Consider the following 13,142-nt stretch of genomic DNA (forward strand, 5'->3'; position numbering starts at 1 on the left):
TTTGGTAATAGGCTAATACTGGCCTCATAGAGTGAGTTTGGAAATGTTCCTTCCTCTTCAAGTTCTTGGAAAAGTTTCAGGAGGAGTGGTGTTAATTCTTCTTTAAGTGTTTAGCAGAATTCTCCAGTGAAACCATGTGATTCAGGACTTTTCTTTGTGGGTAGGCTTTTGATTACTGATTCAATCTCTTACTTGTTATTTGTTCAGATTTTCTAATTTTTCATGAGTCAGTCTTGGTAGATTGTGTGTTTTTAGGAATTTGTCCATTTCTTCTAGGTTATTCAATTTGTTGTAGTACATTTATTCATAATATTCTCTTATAATCCTTTTTATTTCTGTGGCATCATTTGTAGTTTCCCATCTTTCATTTATGATTTTAGTTGAGTCTTCTCTCTTTTTTTCTTAGTTGGTCTAGCTAAGGGTTTGTCAATTTTGTTTATCTTAAAAAAAAAAAACTTCTGTTTTTAAAAAAATTTTTCTGTTCTCTATTTTATTTATCTCTGCTGTAGTCTTCACTATTTCCTTCCTTCTGCTAACTTTGAGTTTAATTTTTTCTTTCTTCTAATTTCTTGAGATGTAAAGTTAGGGTCTTGTTTTCAGATCTTCTTTTTCAATGTATGCATTCACAGCTATAAATTTCCCTTTTAGCAATGCTTTCACTGAAACCCATAAGTTTCAGTATATTGTGTTTTCAATTACTTTGTCTCAAGGTATTTTCTAATTTCCCTTGTGACTTCTTTGACTTACTGGTTGTTTAATTTCCACATATTTGCAAATTTTCCAGTTTTCCATTTCTTTGTCTCTTATAAAATTTTTTGATTTAAGGTCTAATTTGTCTTATATTAGCATAGCCACCCCTGCTCTCCTTTGGTTAACATTTGTATGGAATATCTTCTTCCATCTCTCCACTTTCTGTCTAGATCTAAAGTGAGTCTCTTATAAATAATATATAGTTGAATTCCTTTTTTTTTTAAAAATCCACTCAGCCAATCCATGTCTTTTGATTGGTATGTTAATCTATTTACACTTAAAGTAATTACTGATAAGGAAGGACTTACTATTGGCAATTTGGTAATTGTCTTCTGCATTTCTTGTAGCTATTTGGTCCCTCCTGTCTACACTACTGCCCTACTTTGTGTTTCATTGATTTTTTTCTCATTTCCTGTTGTGTATATTCTATAGATACTTTCCTTGTGGTTACATTGCAGCTACATAAAACATCTTAAAGTTATAACACTCTTCTTTTTTTTTTTTGTCCACGCAACTTGCAGGATCTCAGTTCCCCGACCAGGATTGAACCCAGGCCGCAGCAACAAAAGTGCTGAATCCTAACCACTAGACCACCAGGGAACTCCCTAATATAGCATTCTATTTTAGACTAATAAAAATTAACTTCAATTGCACACAAAAACTATCCCTTTACAGTTCCACCCACCTGCACAGTTTATAGTATTGATATCAAATTCTATCTTTATATATTATATATCATTAACATGGATTTATATATTAAAAAAATTTTTATCATTTAAGTTCTATGCATCAAAGTTACAATAGTATGGGTTGCTGTATTTGTCCCTATTTACCTTTACTGGAGAACCTTCTATTTATGTACAGCTTCATGTTGCTGTCTACCACCTTTCTATTTTAATTTGATGAAATCACTTTAGCTTTCCTTGTAGAATAGGCCTAGTGGTAATGAAATCCCTCAGCTTTTGTTTTTCTGAGAAAGTCTTAATTTTTCCTTCATTTTTAAAGGACAGTTTGCCCTATACAGTATTCTTGGTTGACAGTTTTTTGCTTTTTCCTTTCAACACTTCGAATATATCATCCCAATACCTTCTGGTTTGAAAAGTTTCTGCTGAGAAATCCTCTGATAATTTTATGGAGGCTCCTTTGTATGTGTAAACTTATTCAGAGTACTAATATTTGTGACTTAATAACTCCAGTCCTGATGAATCAGAACAGCAGCCCTCCTGCTTTGAGGGAATAAGTAATAGGAGGCTAGGAAAGACGCATTGGAGTCTTTTACTTTTAGAAATAAAGATAGAAAATGGGACAGAAATATTTTCCTCTCCCCTTAAATCTGTTTATTTATTTATTTTTAAAAATTTATTTATTTATTTATTTTTGGCTGTGTTGGGTCTTCGTTTCTGTGCGAGGGCTTTCTCCAATTGCGGCGAGCGGGGGCCACTCTTCATCGCGGTGCGCGGGCCTCTCACTGTCGCGGCCTCTCCCGTTGCGGAGCACAGGCTCCAGACGCGCAGGCTCAGTAGTTGTGGCTCACGGGCTTAGTTGCTCTGCGGCATGTGGGATCTTCCCAGACCAGGGCTCGAACCCGTGTCCCCTGCATTAGCAGGCAGATTCTCAACCACTGCGCCACCAGGGAAGCCCAAATCTGTTTATTTTAAACAGGTTTAGTATATATTTTTTAGAAACCATGGTTACTTGGTTTATTGAGGGCTAGTTAACTCATGCATAATGGACGCTTATACTAATGAAAAGGTATTTAAGCAAGGAATAAATTCTCTACTACTCATTTAGGTCACTATATTAATAAGCTTATAGTTAATTTATATGGCCACCACATGGAAGTGCAGGCAAAGAAGGTTTAACTTTTACAGATATTAAAATTCCTGAAATTTACCCTAAGTCTATAAAAAATTGACGGCTATAGCTCTCTTCTCAAGACCATCAATGCCCCCAATATCATCACGTTTTATGTTACTAGGTATAAATAATGCAAGGTAGAAGAATATTAAATAGCAACCTAATTAGGAGTTACTATTTAACTTTAACCAATCAGTTCTAATATATTGTTTAGAAATAACAGAACTGAACGTTTTTCTTCAGCTTGTGGATTACAAATATGGTTTCACGCTAACAGAATTTTTATATGCATCCCTTTGTCTGAAATAATGAACAAAGTCATCCCCTCAACGTTAATGTGCCAACAGTATGACCACATGGGGGAAATATACTGTCTTACATTATTTTATCATAAACAACATATTTGCTCATGATTGTAGATATTGTTGAATTTACAAATCCCTTAGCAACAGCCAAGCCAATTTATAAAGCTTTGGAAAAAATCTTAACCAGAAGTGAGTTTACATTAATTAGAAATATATTGTGTTCTCCTCCTTCTAAGATCACTTCTGTCTGCTCAAGATTTAGCTCCAGAAAATTTTATATTTAATTTTTTGTCATATTTTGGCAAAACAGAGACACTCACATGGTTGTCAAATTGGGCCAGATGGAAACGTTGATATGGTGGCACTGCAGTTTCAATATCTTCGTTTCCAAGTGTTTTGTTCCCCTTTCCTATGTCCCAACCTACTCATTCTCAGCACACAAAGTCACACCAAAATATGTGTCCCTCTGCAAGAAGGACCCTCAAGCTGTAAGAATGCAATCTCCATGTGTCAATGGAGCTTTGTTGCTGAATGTCCTCATATAATTAAATACAGGAATTAGTTTTTTGAAACAGAAACCAAAAAAGCATGAAAATAATTCACACCATTTATATGTCCTGGTAGAGATAAAGAAATACTAAAAACACATTTTAGTAAAATGTTTACCTTTCATTGATTGTTGTCATTTGATAGCTACAACACACGTATCTATAAAGCTTGAAGTCTCAATTTTGTTTCTGCAATGAAAATAAACTGTGTGGGATTTATAATGAATTTTAATAACATAAGCATTGAAGTAAAAGAAAAACACTTCAGCTGAGTACTACCATTAAATCATATAAACATATCTGTAGAATTTTGCCAAAATTCCTTAGAAAATGGATTGAATAATACTTATTACTATTTTTAGTAAAACAAACTATAAGAAACATAGTTTTCCAATAGTAAAAATTTCCTCTCCTCTGAAATCTTGGAAAGTTTTAAAAAAGTGATTATTCACAGGCACACTTTAAAGATACATCTCTAAAAATCCATTTTTGCTAGCTAATTCCCCCAAAGACTATGTGGACTTCAAAGATTTTCTGAGCACTTGTTTTGGAAATGTGTGCCATTGCAGTAGGCATGAATTTAAAAGTTAACACAAGTTCGGAATCTTATGCTAAATTAATTTTAAAAAATTTCTTTTTAATTTTTCTAGTTAAGAGGCACGTCTTCAGTTTTTACTTTTTTTTTTTCCATTTTCATTATTAGTAAAAATACCAAACTGGTGATTGTCAGAATCCATTCCCGTCTTGTTATCAAAGCTTTAAGATTTTATCCAAAACTGTCACCACTTCAGGTTCTTTTGTAGTAGGTGATCAAAGTATTTAAGATAAGACAAATCTTTTTTCAGAAACAATTGTTTCCAATCTTAGGATTTCTCCTATATAGCTCTGATAGAGTAAAGATTTCTCTGATTCTAATTCCTTGAAAAATAGAGTGTATTCAGGATTAGTCAAAATAATGTTTGTTTTCTGTCATTCCTTCAATAGAATGTCCAGCCTTCGATGGGTAACAAACTACACCTAGCCCACCAGTGAGATTTTAATAACTTATTCATAGGCTATGGTAACTCTTCATTTGAAAAGGTTTCTTTGTTCTTGTCTTTATTTTTCTATTCATCTAATGTTACTGTATATTCAATTGAAATAATATATGTAGAAATATACATAGGAATCAAGAGTATGAGACAGTATATCAGATTGGAAGCCATGCTAAATCAGCTTTAGCAGGAGAGTCTGTCAAAATGTTCTCAAGAGTGGAACATAGGAAATAGTGCAGCACTAAATATTTTAGTATTAATACATCAGGGTAAATATATTGTGGACAAAATTTTTCTAAGTGAGAGATTCTAAGTTCAATTTATAAAGAAGTGAATGAGACCACAGAAGAAACATTTTAAATAATTAAAATTATTGAAGTGTATTTATGACCTACATGTACCTGAATATAAAATTTATATATCTTGTGCTTCATACTGAAACTTAATCACTGTAGACTGAAAATACTGTAAGTTTACAAACTGTTCCACAATCACGCATGGTAATTTATTCCTTCTTATCTTTCTTCATGATGTTAACCTCCATCTACAATGTCTTAGACCTCACCTCAAATGTTCAAAACCAAGGTTGACCTCAAATTTTCCTTCTTCAGCCTCACCAACTACTCCATTCTGTATTAATTTTTTCCCCCATTACCCAATTAACTTTCTTATCTCTACTGTACCATTGTTAGACTTTGGCGGTAGGATATCTTGCATACGTCTTGTTTAGCTAAAACTATTTCCATTTCATTGTTTTAGAGCCTGTATAGTACATTTCTGATTGTCACACAGTACGAGTTTTTACTGTAGCTAGCACAAGCTTGGCACTCTCTGTATGAAGACATTTAGAAATATATCATGATTTCTATTCCTTAAATCGATGAAGAAAAATTTTTCTTTGGAAAAGAACAACTCTATGTTGAGTAAAACATCCTAATAACAATTTTTGATTGTGAAACATCAGTCCTCCCTGTGTTCCTCCTCCCCAAGACACTGCAGATGAAAAATGGAAAATGGAAGAGAAAATGAAAAATGAAAATGTTATGTGGGAATTATTACAGATTAAAACCAACCAGCTCAAGGAAGAAGGGTTTAAGTTTAAGGACACCAAGCAAAGAATCAGATGGAGAAGCGTCTACAGAAACCATCTCGGCTGGGAGACAGTGGATAGGTGTTCCTACCTATACTGTAAACAGCTGATTAATTACTTCCTTTTTTTTTTTTTTTTAACATCTTATTGGAGTATAATTGCTTTACAATGGTGTGTTAGTTTCTGCTGTATAACAAAGTGAATCAGCTATACGTATACATACATCCCCATATCTCTTCCCTCTAACGTCTCCCTCCCACTCTCCCTATCCCACCCCTCTAGGTGGACACAAAGCACCGAGCTGATCGTCCTGTGCTATGCGGCTGCTTCCCACTAGCTATCTTTTTTACATTTGGTAGTGTATATATGTCCATGCCACTCTCTCACTTCGTCCCAGCTTACTCTTCCCCTTCCCCGTGTCCTCAAGTCCATTCTCTACATCTGCGTCTTTATTCCTCTCCTGCCCCTAGGTTCTTCAGGACCTTTTTTTTTTTTTTTTAATAAGATTCCATATGTGTTAGCATACAGTATTTGTTTTTCTCTTTCTGACTTACTTCACTCTGTATGACAGACTCTAAGTCCAGCCACCTCACTACAAATAACTCAATTTCATTTCTTTTTTTTTTTTTTTAATAAAGTCCTTCAATCAGTTCTTTATTTATTTATTTATTTATGGCTGTGTTGGGTCTTCGTTTCTGTGCGAGGGCTTTCTCTAGTTGCGGCAAGCGGGGGCCACTCTTCAGCGCGGTGCGCGAGCCTTACACTATCGCGGCGTCCCTTGTTGCGGAGAACAGGCTCCAGACGCACAGGCTCGGTAATTGTGGCTCACGGGCCCAGTTGCTCTGTGGCATGTGGGATCTTCCCAGACCAGGGCTCAAACCCGTGTCCCCTGCATTAGCAGGTAGATTCTCAACCACTGCACCACCAGGGAAGCCCAATTTCATTTCTTTTTATGGCTGAGTAATATTCCATTGTATATATGTGCCACATCTTCTTTATCCATTCATCTGTTGATGGACACTTAGGTTGCTTCCATGTCCTGGCTATTGTAAATAGAGCAGCAATGAATATCGTGGTACACGACTCTTTTTGAATTATGGTTTTCTAAGGGTATATGCCCAGTAGTGGGATTGCTGGGTTGTATGGTAGTTCTATTTTTAGTTTTTTAAGGAACCTCCATACTGTTCTCCATAGTGGCTGTATCAATTACATTCCCACCAACAGTGCAAGAGGGTTGCCTTTTCTCCACACCCTCTCCAGCATTTATTGTCTGTAGATGTTTTGATGATGGCCATTCTGACGAGTGTGAGGTGATACCTCATTGAAGTTTTGATTTGCATTTCTCTAATGATTAGTGATGCTGAGCATCTTTTCATGTGTTTGTTGGCAATCTGTATATGTTCTTTGGAGAAATGTGTATTTAGGTCTTCTACCCATTTTTGGATTGGGTTGTTTGTTTTTCTGATATGGAGCTGCATGAGCTGCTTGTATATTTTGGAGATTAATCCTTTGTCAGTTGCTTCATTTGCAAATATTTTCTCCCATTCTGAGGGTTGTCTTTTCGTCTTGTTTACGGTTTCCTTTGCTGTGCAAAAGCTTTTAAGTTTCATTAGGTCCCATTTGTTTATTTTTGTTTTTATTTCCATTTCTCTAGGAGGTGGGTCAAAAAGGATCTTGCTGTGATGTATGTCATAGAGTGTCCTGCCTACGTTTTCCTCTAAGAGTTTTAGAGTGTCTGGCCTTAAATTTAGGTCTTAAATCCATTTTGAGTTTATTTTTGTGTATGTTGTTAGGGAGTGTTCTAATTTCATTCTTTAACATGTAGCTGTCCAGTTTTCCCAGCACCACTTATTGAAGAGGCTGTCTTTTCTCCATTGTATATTCTTACCTCCTTTATCAAAGATAAGGTGACCATATGTGTGTGGGTTTATCTCTGGGCTTTCTATCCTGTTACAGTGATCCATAGTTCTGTTTTTGTGCTACTACCATACTGTCTTGATTACTGTAGCTTTGTAGTATAGTCTGAAGTCTGGGAGCCTGATTCTTCCAGCGCCATTTTTCTTCCTCAAGATTGCTTTGGCTTCGGGGTCTTTTGTGTTTCCACACAAATTGTGAAATTTTTTGTTCTATTTCTGTGAAAAATGTCATTGGTAGTTTGATAGGGATTGCACTGAATATGTAGATTGTTTTGGGTAGTATAGTCATTTTCACAATGTTGATTCTTCCAATCCAAGAACATGGTATATCTCTCCATCTGTTTGTATCATCTTTAATTTCTTTCATCAGTATCTTATAGTATTTTGCACACAGATCTTTTGTCTCCTTAGGTAGGTTTATTCCTAGGTATTTTATTCTTTTTGTTGCAGTGGGAAATGGGAGTGTTTCCTTAATTTCTCTTTCAGATTTTTCATCATTAGTGTATAGGAATGCAAGAGATTTCTGTGCATTAATTTTGTATCCTGCTACTTTACCAAATTCATTGATTAGCTCTAGTAGTTTTCTGGTAGCATCTTTAGGATTCTCTATGTATACTATCATGTCATCTGCAAACAGTGACAGTTTTACTTCTTTTCTAATTTGGATTCCTTTTATTTCTTTTTCTTCTCTCATTGCTGTGGCTAAAACTTCCAAAACTATGTTGAATAACAGTGGTGAGAGTGGACAACCTTGTCTTGTTCCTGACCCTAGTGGAAATGGTTTCAGTTTTTCACCATTGAGAACAATGTTGGCTATGGGTTTGTCATATATGGTCTTTATTATGTTGAGATAAGTTCCCTCTATGCCTATTTTCTGGAGGGTTTTTATCATAAATGGGTGCTGAATTTTATCAAAAGCTTTTTCTGTATCTAGTGAGATGATCATATGGTTTTCCTCCTTCAATTTGTTAATATGGTTTATCACATTTATTGTTTTGCATATACTGAAGAATTCTTGCATTCCCGGAATAAACCCCACTTGATCATTGTGTATGATCCTCTGAATGTGCTGTTGGATTCTGTTTGCTAGCATTTTGTTGAGGATTTTTGCATCTATGTTCATCAGTGATATTGGCCTGTAGTTTTCTTTCTTTGCGACATCTTTGTCTCATTTTGGTATCAGGGTGATGTTGGCCTTGTAGAATGAGTTGGGGAGTGTTTGTCCCTCTGTTAAATTTTGGAAGAGTTTGAGAAGGATAGGTGTTAGCTCTTGCCTAAATGTTTGATAGAATTCACCTGTGAAGCCATCTGGTCCTGGACTTTTGTTTGTTGGATGATTTTTAATCACAGTTTCAATTTCAGGGCGTGGGAGTGGTCTGTTTATGTCTTCTATTTCTTCCTGGTTCAGTCTCGGAAGGTTGTGCTTTTCTAAGAATTTGTCCATTTCTTCCGGGTTGTCCATTTTATTGGCATATAGTTGCTTTTAGTATTCTCTCATGATCCTTTGTATTTCTGCAGTGTCAGTTGTTACTTCTCCTTTTTCATTTCTAATTCTATTGATTTGAGTCTTCACCCTGTTTTTCTTGATGAGTCTGGCTAATGGTTTATCAATTTTGTTTATCTTCTCAAAGAACCAGCTTTTAGTTTTATTGATCTTTGCTACTGTTTCCTTCATTTCTTTTTCATTTATTTCTGATCTGATCTTTATGATTTCTTTCCTTCTGCTAACTTTGCGGTTCTTTTGTTCTTCTTTCTCTTATTGCTTTAGGTGTAAGGTTAGGTTGTTTATTTGAGATGTTTCTTGTTACTTGAGGTAGGATTGTGTTGCTATGAAGTTCCCTCTTAGAACTGCTTTTGCTGCATCACATAGGTTTTTGGTCATCATGGTTTCATTGTCATTTGTTTCTAGGTATTTTTTTATTTCTTTTTGATTTCTTCAGTGATCTCTTGGTTATTTACTAGTGTATTGTTTAGTCTCCATGTGTTTGTATTTTTACAGATTTTTTTCCTATAATTGATATCTAGTCTCATAGCATTGGGTTCAGAAAAGATACTTGATACGATTTCAGTTTTCTAATATATACCAAAGCTTGATTTGTGACCCAAGGTATGATCTATCCTGGAGAATGTTCCATGAGTACTTGAGAAGAAAGTGTATTCTGTTGTTTTTGGATGGAGTGTCCTATAAATATCAATTAAGTCCATCTTGTTTAATGTGTCACTTAAAGCTTGTGTTTCCTTATTTATTTTCATTTAGGATGATCGGTCCATTGGTGAAAGTGGGGTGTTAAAGTCCCCTACTATGATTGTGTTACTGTTGATTTCCCCTTTTATGGCTCTTAGTGTTTGCCTTATGTATTGAGGTGCTCCTATGTTGGGTGCATAAATATTTACAATTTTTTATCTTCTTCTTGGATTGATCCCTTGATCATTATGTAGTGTCCTTCTTTGTCTCTTGTAATAGTCTTTATTTTAAAGTCTATTTTGTCTGATATGAGAATTGCTACTCCAGCTTTCTTTTGATTTCCATTTGCATGGAATATCTTTTTTCCATCCCCTCACTTTCAGTCTGTATGTGTCCCTAAGTCTGAAATGGGTCTCTTGTAGACAGCCTATGTACGGGTCTTTTTTTTGTATCCATTCAGCCAGTCTTTGTCTTTGGTTGGAGCATTTAAACCATTTACATTTAAGGTAGTTATCGATATGTATGTCCCTATTACCATTTTCTTAATTGTTTTGGGTTTGTTATTGTAAGTCTTTTCCTTCTTTTGTGTTTCCTGCCTAGAGAAGTTCCTTTAGCATTTGTTGTAGAGCTGGTTTGGTGGTGCTGAATTCTCTTAGCTTTTTCTTGTCTGTAAAGGTTTTAATTTCTGCGTCAAATCTGAATGAGATCCTTGTTGGTACAGTAATCATGGTTGTAGGTTTTTCCCTTTTATCACTTTAAATATGTCCTGCCACTCCCTCTGTCTTGCAGAGTTTCTGCTGAAAGATCAGCTGTTAACCTTTTGGGGATTTCCTTGTATGTTAATTGTTGCTCTTCCTTTGCTGCTTTTAATATTTTTTCTTTGTATTTAATTTTTTTTTTTTTTTTGTATTTAATTTTTGATAGCTTGATTAATACGTGTCTTGACGTGTTTCTCCTTGGATTTATCCTGTATGGGACTCTCTGCGCTTCATGGATTTGATTGACTATTTACTTACCCATATTAGGGAAGTTTTCAACTATAATCTCTTCAGATATTTTCTCAGTCCCTTTCTTTTTCTCTTCTTCTCTGGGACCCCTATAATTCAAATGTTGGTATGTTTAATGTTGTCCCAGAGGTCTCTGAGACTCTCCTCAATTCTTTTCATTGTTTTTGCTTTATTCTGCTCTGTGGTAGCTACTTCCACTATTTTATCTTCCAGGTCACTTATCCATTCTTCTGCCTCAGTTATTCTCCTCTTGATTCCTTCCAGAGAATTTTAAATTTCATTTATTGTGTTGTTCATCATTGTTTGTTTGCTCTTTAGTTCTTCTAGGTCCTTGTTAAACATTTATTGTATTTTCTCCTTTCTTTTTCCAAGATTTTGGATCTTATTTAGTATCATTACTCTGAATTCTTTTTCAGGTAGACTGCCTATTTCCTCTTCATTTGTTTGCTCTGGGGCGTTTTTACCTTGCTCCTTCATCTGCTGTGTGTTTTTCTGTCTTCTCATTTTGCTTAACTTACTGTGTTTGGGGTCTGTTTCACAGGCTGCAGGTTTGTAGTTCCCGTTGTTTTTGGTGTCTTCCCCCAGTGGGGAAGGTTGGTTCAGTGGATTGTGTAGGCTTCCTGGTTGGGGGGGACTGGTGTCTGTGTTCTGGTGGATGAGGCTGGATCTTGTCTTTCTCGTGGGCAGGACTGCATCTGGTGGTGTGTTTTGGGGTGTCTGTGAACTTATTATGAATTTAGGCAGCCTCTCTGCTGATGGGTGGGTTTGTGTTCCTGTCTTGCTAGTTGTTTGGCATAGGGTGTCCAGCACTGTAGTTTCCTGGTCGTTGAGTGGAGCTGGGTCTAAGCGTTGAGGTGGAGATCTCTGGGAGAGCTTTCACCGTTTGATATTACATGGGACCAGGAGGTCTCTGGTGGACCAATGTCCTGAACTCAGCTCTCCCACCTCAGAGGCTCAGGCCTGACACCTGGACAGAGCACCAAGACCCTGTCAGCCACACGGTTTTCAACTATTTTGGGAATCTTCCAGATGTTCATCAAAGAAGAAGGAAGCCGCTGTCTCTGTGAGGTGCATCCCTACTTGTTCCTACGGTGTCTTTTAGTCACTGGGACAGCCTTGACTTTTACTTTTGTGTCCATGACCCATATGATAAATGCGACCTCTTTGGCATAAATTATAATTCCCCAGAGGTGAAGTCACAAAGCTCGGTCTTGCAGCTCATCAGCTTGTCCAGATGCATATTTCTGTTCTACCGAGAAATAAGCATAAGTTGGCAGCCAGTAGTGAGCAGGGGAGAAACAGGCAGGGTCCCCAAAACAAATGGCTTTGGCAGCTGCTAGGAATGTCCCCCCAAAACTCCCTCCTAGAGACAGCGAGCCAGGAGCAGCGGCTCCTCACGGCCACCCCTGTGAGTTTCCATGGCCGCGGCTCTGCTTCTGATTAGTTACTTTTTACTCTTGGTTTCTGAAACCAGCATATTTCTCACGAAATCCACAACTGCATAAACACAATCCTACAGCCCTGTTTTCTTCATGGAGTTGGGGCTACTTGACAATCAATACCATCTATGAACCTGCCAGTTTACAGATATGACACTGAAATGAGAGAAGATTAATCAGACAAGCTTTACTTTCTTAAGAAAACTAAAATCCTTCAGTTTGTCAGGAAAGACAGATAGCAGCGGCAGAAAATCAAAGAAACATTCAATCAGTGAGTTCATTTCCTGTAAAACTTAGCTAATATTTTGATGTTATAGAGACACATGTCCAGTAAAAGCATGTTTGATAATTTTATCCACTCAACAAGTATTTAATAACAGCATATTTTGTGCGAGGCTTACAAAGTTTGTTTTTAAAAAATTTATGTCTCGCCTATTTCCAAAAAGGTACTCGAAGTGACTTTTCCCACCCATTACAATTAATCACGATCTTATGAAATCCATACCGTCAAGTTAGTCTACTGGTGGCTCCCTTTCTTTCAAAGGACTTTGTTCTCCAAGAATGTAGTACATGTCAAATGTTCTAGTAGGTAAGTTAAGAAAATAATCTTGCTCACAAATCAACTAATATTTGCTGAGGGCCATATTTTTTTTTACCGATTATTTTATTATTGTATGCTAAAAAGAAAATAACAAAAGAATAAAAAATGTTGTCCTGCTCCTACTATAACTTCTTGCCGGAAGATACACAAACAATCAGAGAACAAATTTCTGCCCTTGGGGACATGACGTTCTCAAGCAACACGATAGCTGTTGCTTGAACAACTAAAGAGCAACGTAAGACTCTATTGAGCAATGCTTCTAAGATGTTAATGTGGTTAGAATCACCTTGGGATCTTGTTAAAATGCAGACTCAGGTTGAGTAGATCTGGGGTGGAAACTGGGTTTCCACGTTTTTAACAACTTCCCAGGTGATGGTGGAGGCTGCCGGCTCCTGCACCCCCACTCCGAA

The sequence above is a fragment of the Eubalaena glacialis genome, chromosome 20, assembly GCF_028564815.1.
Source record: "Eubalaena glacialis isolate mEubGla1 chromosome 20, mEubGla1.1.hap2.+ XY, whole genome shotgun sequence".
NCBI classification, from domain to species: Eukaryota; Metazoa; Chordata; class Mammalia; order Artiodactyla; family Balaenidae; genus Eubalaena; species Eubalaena glacialis.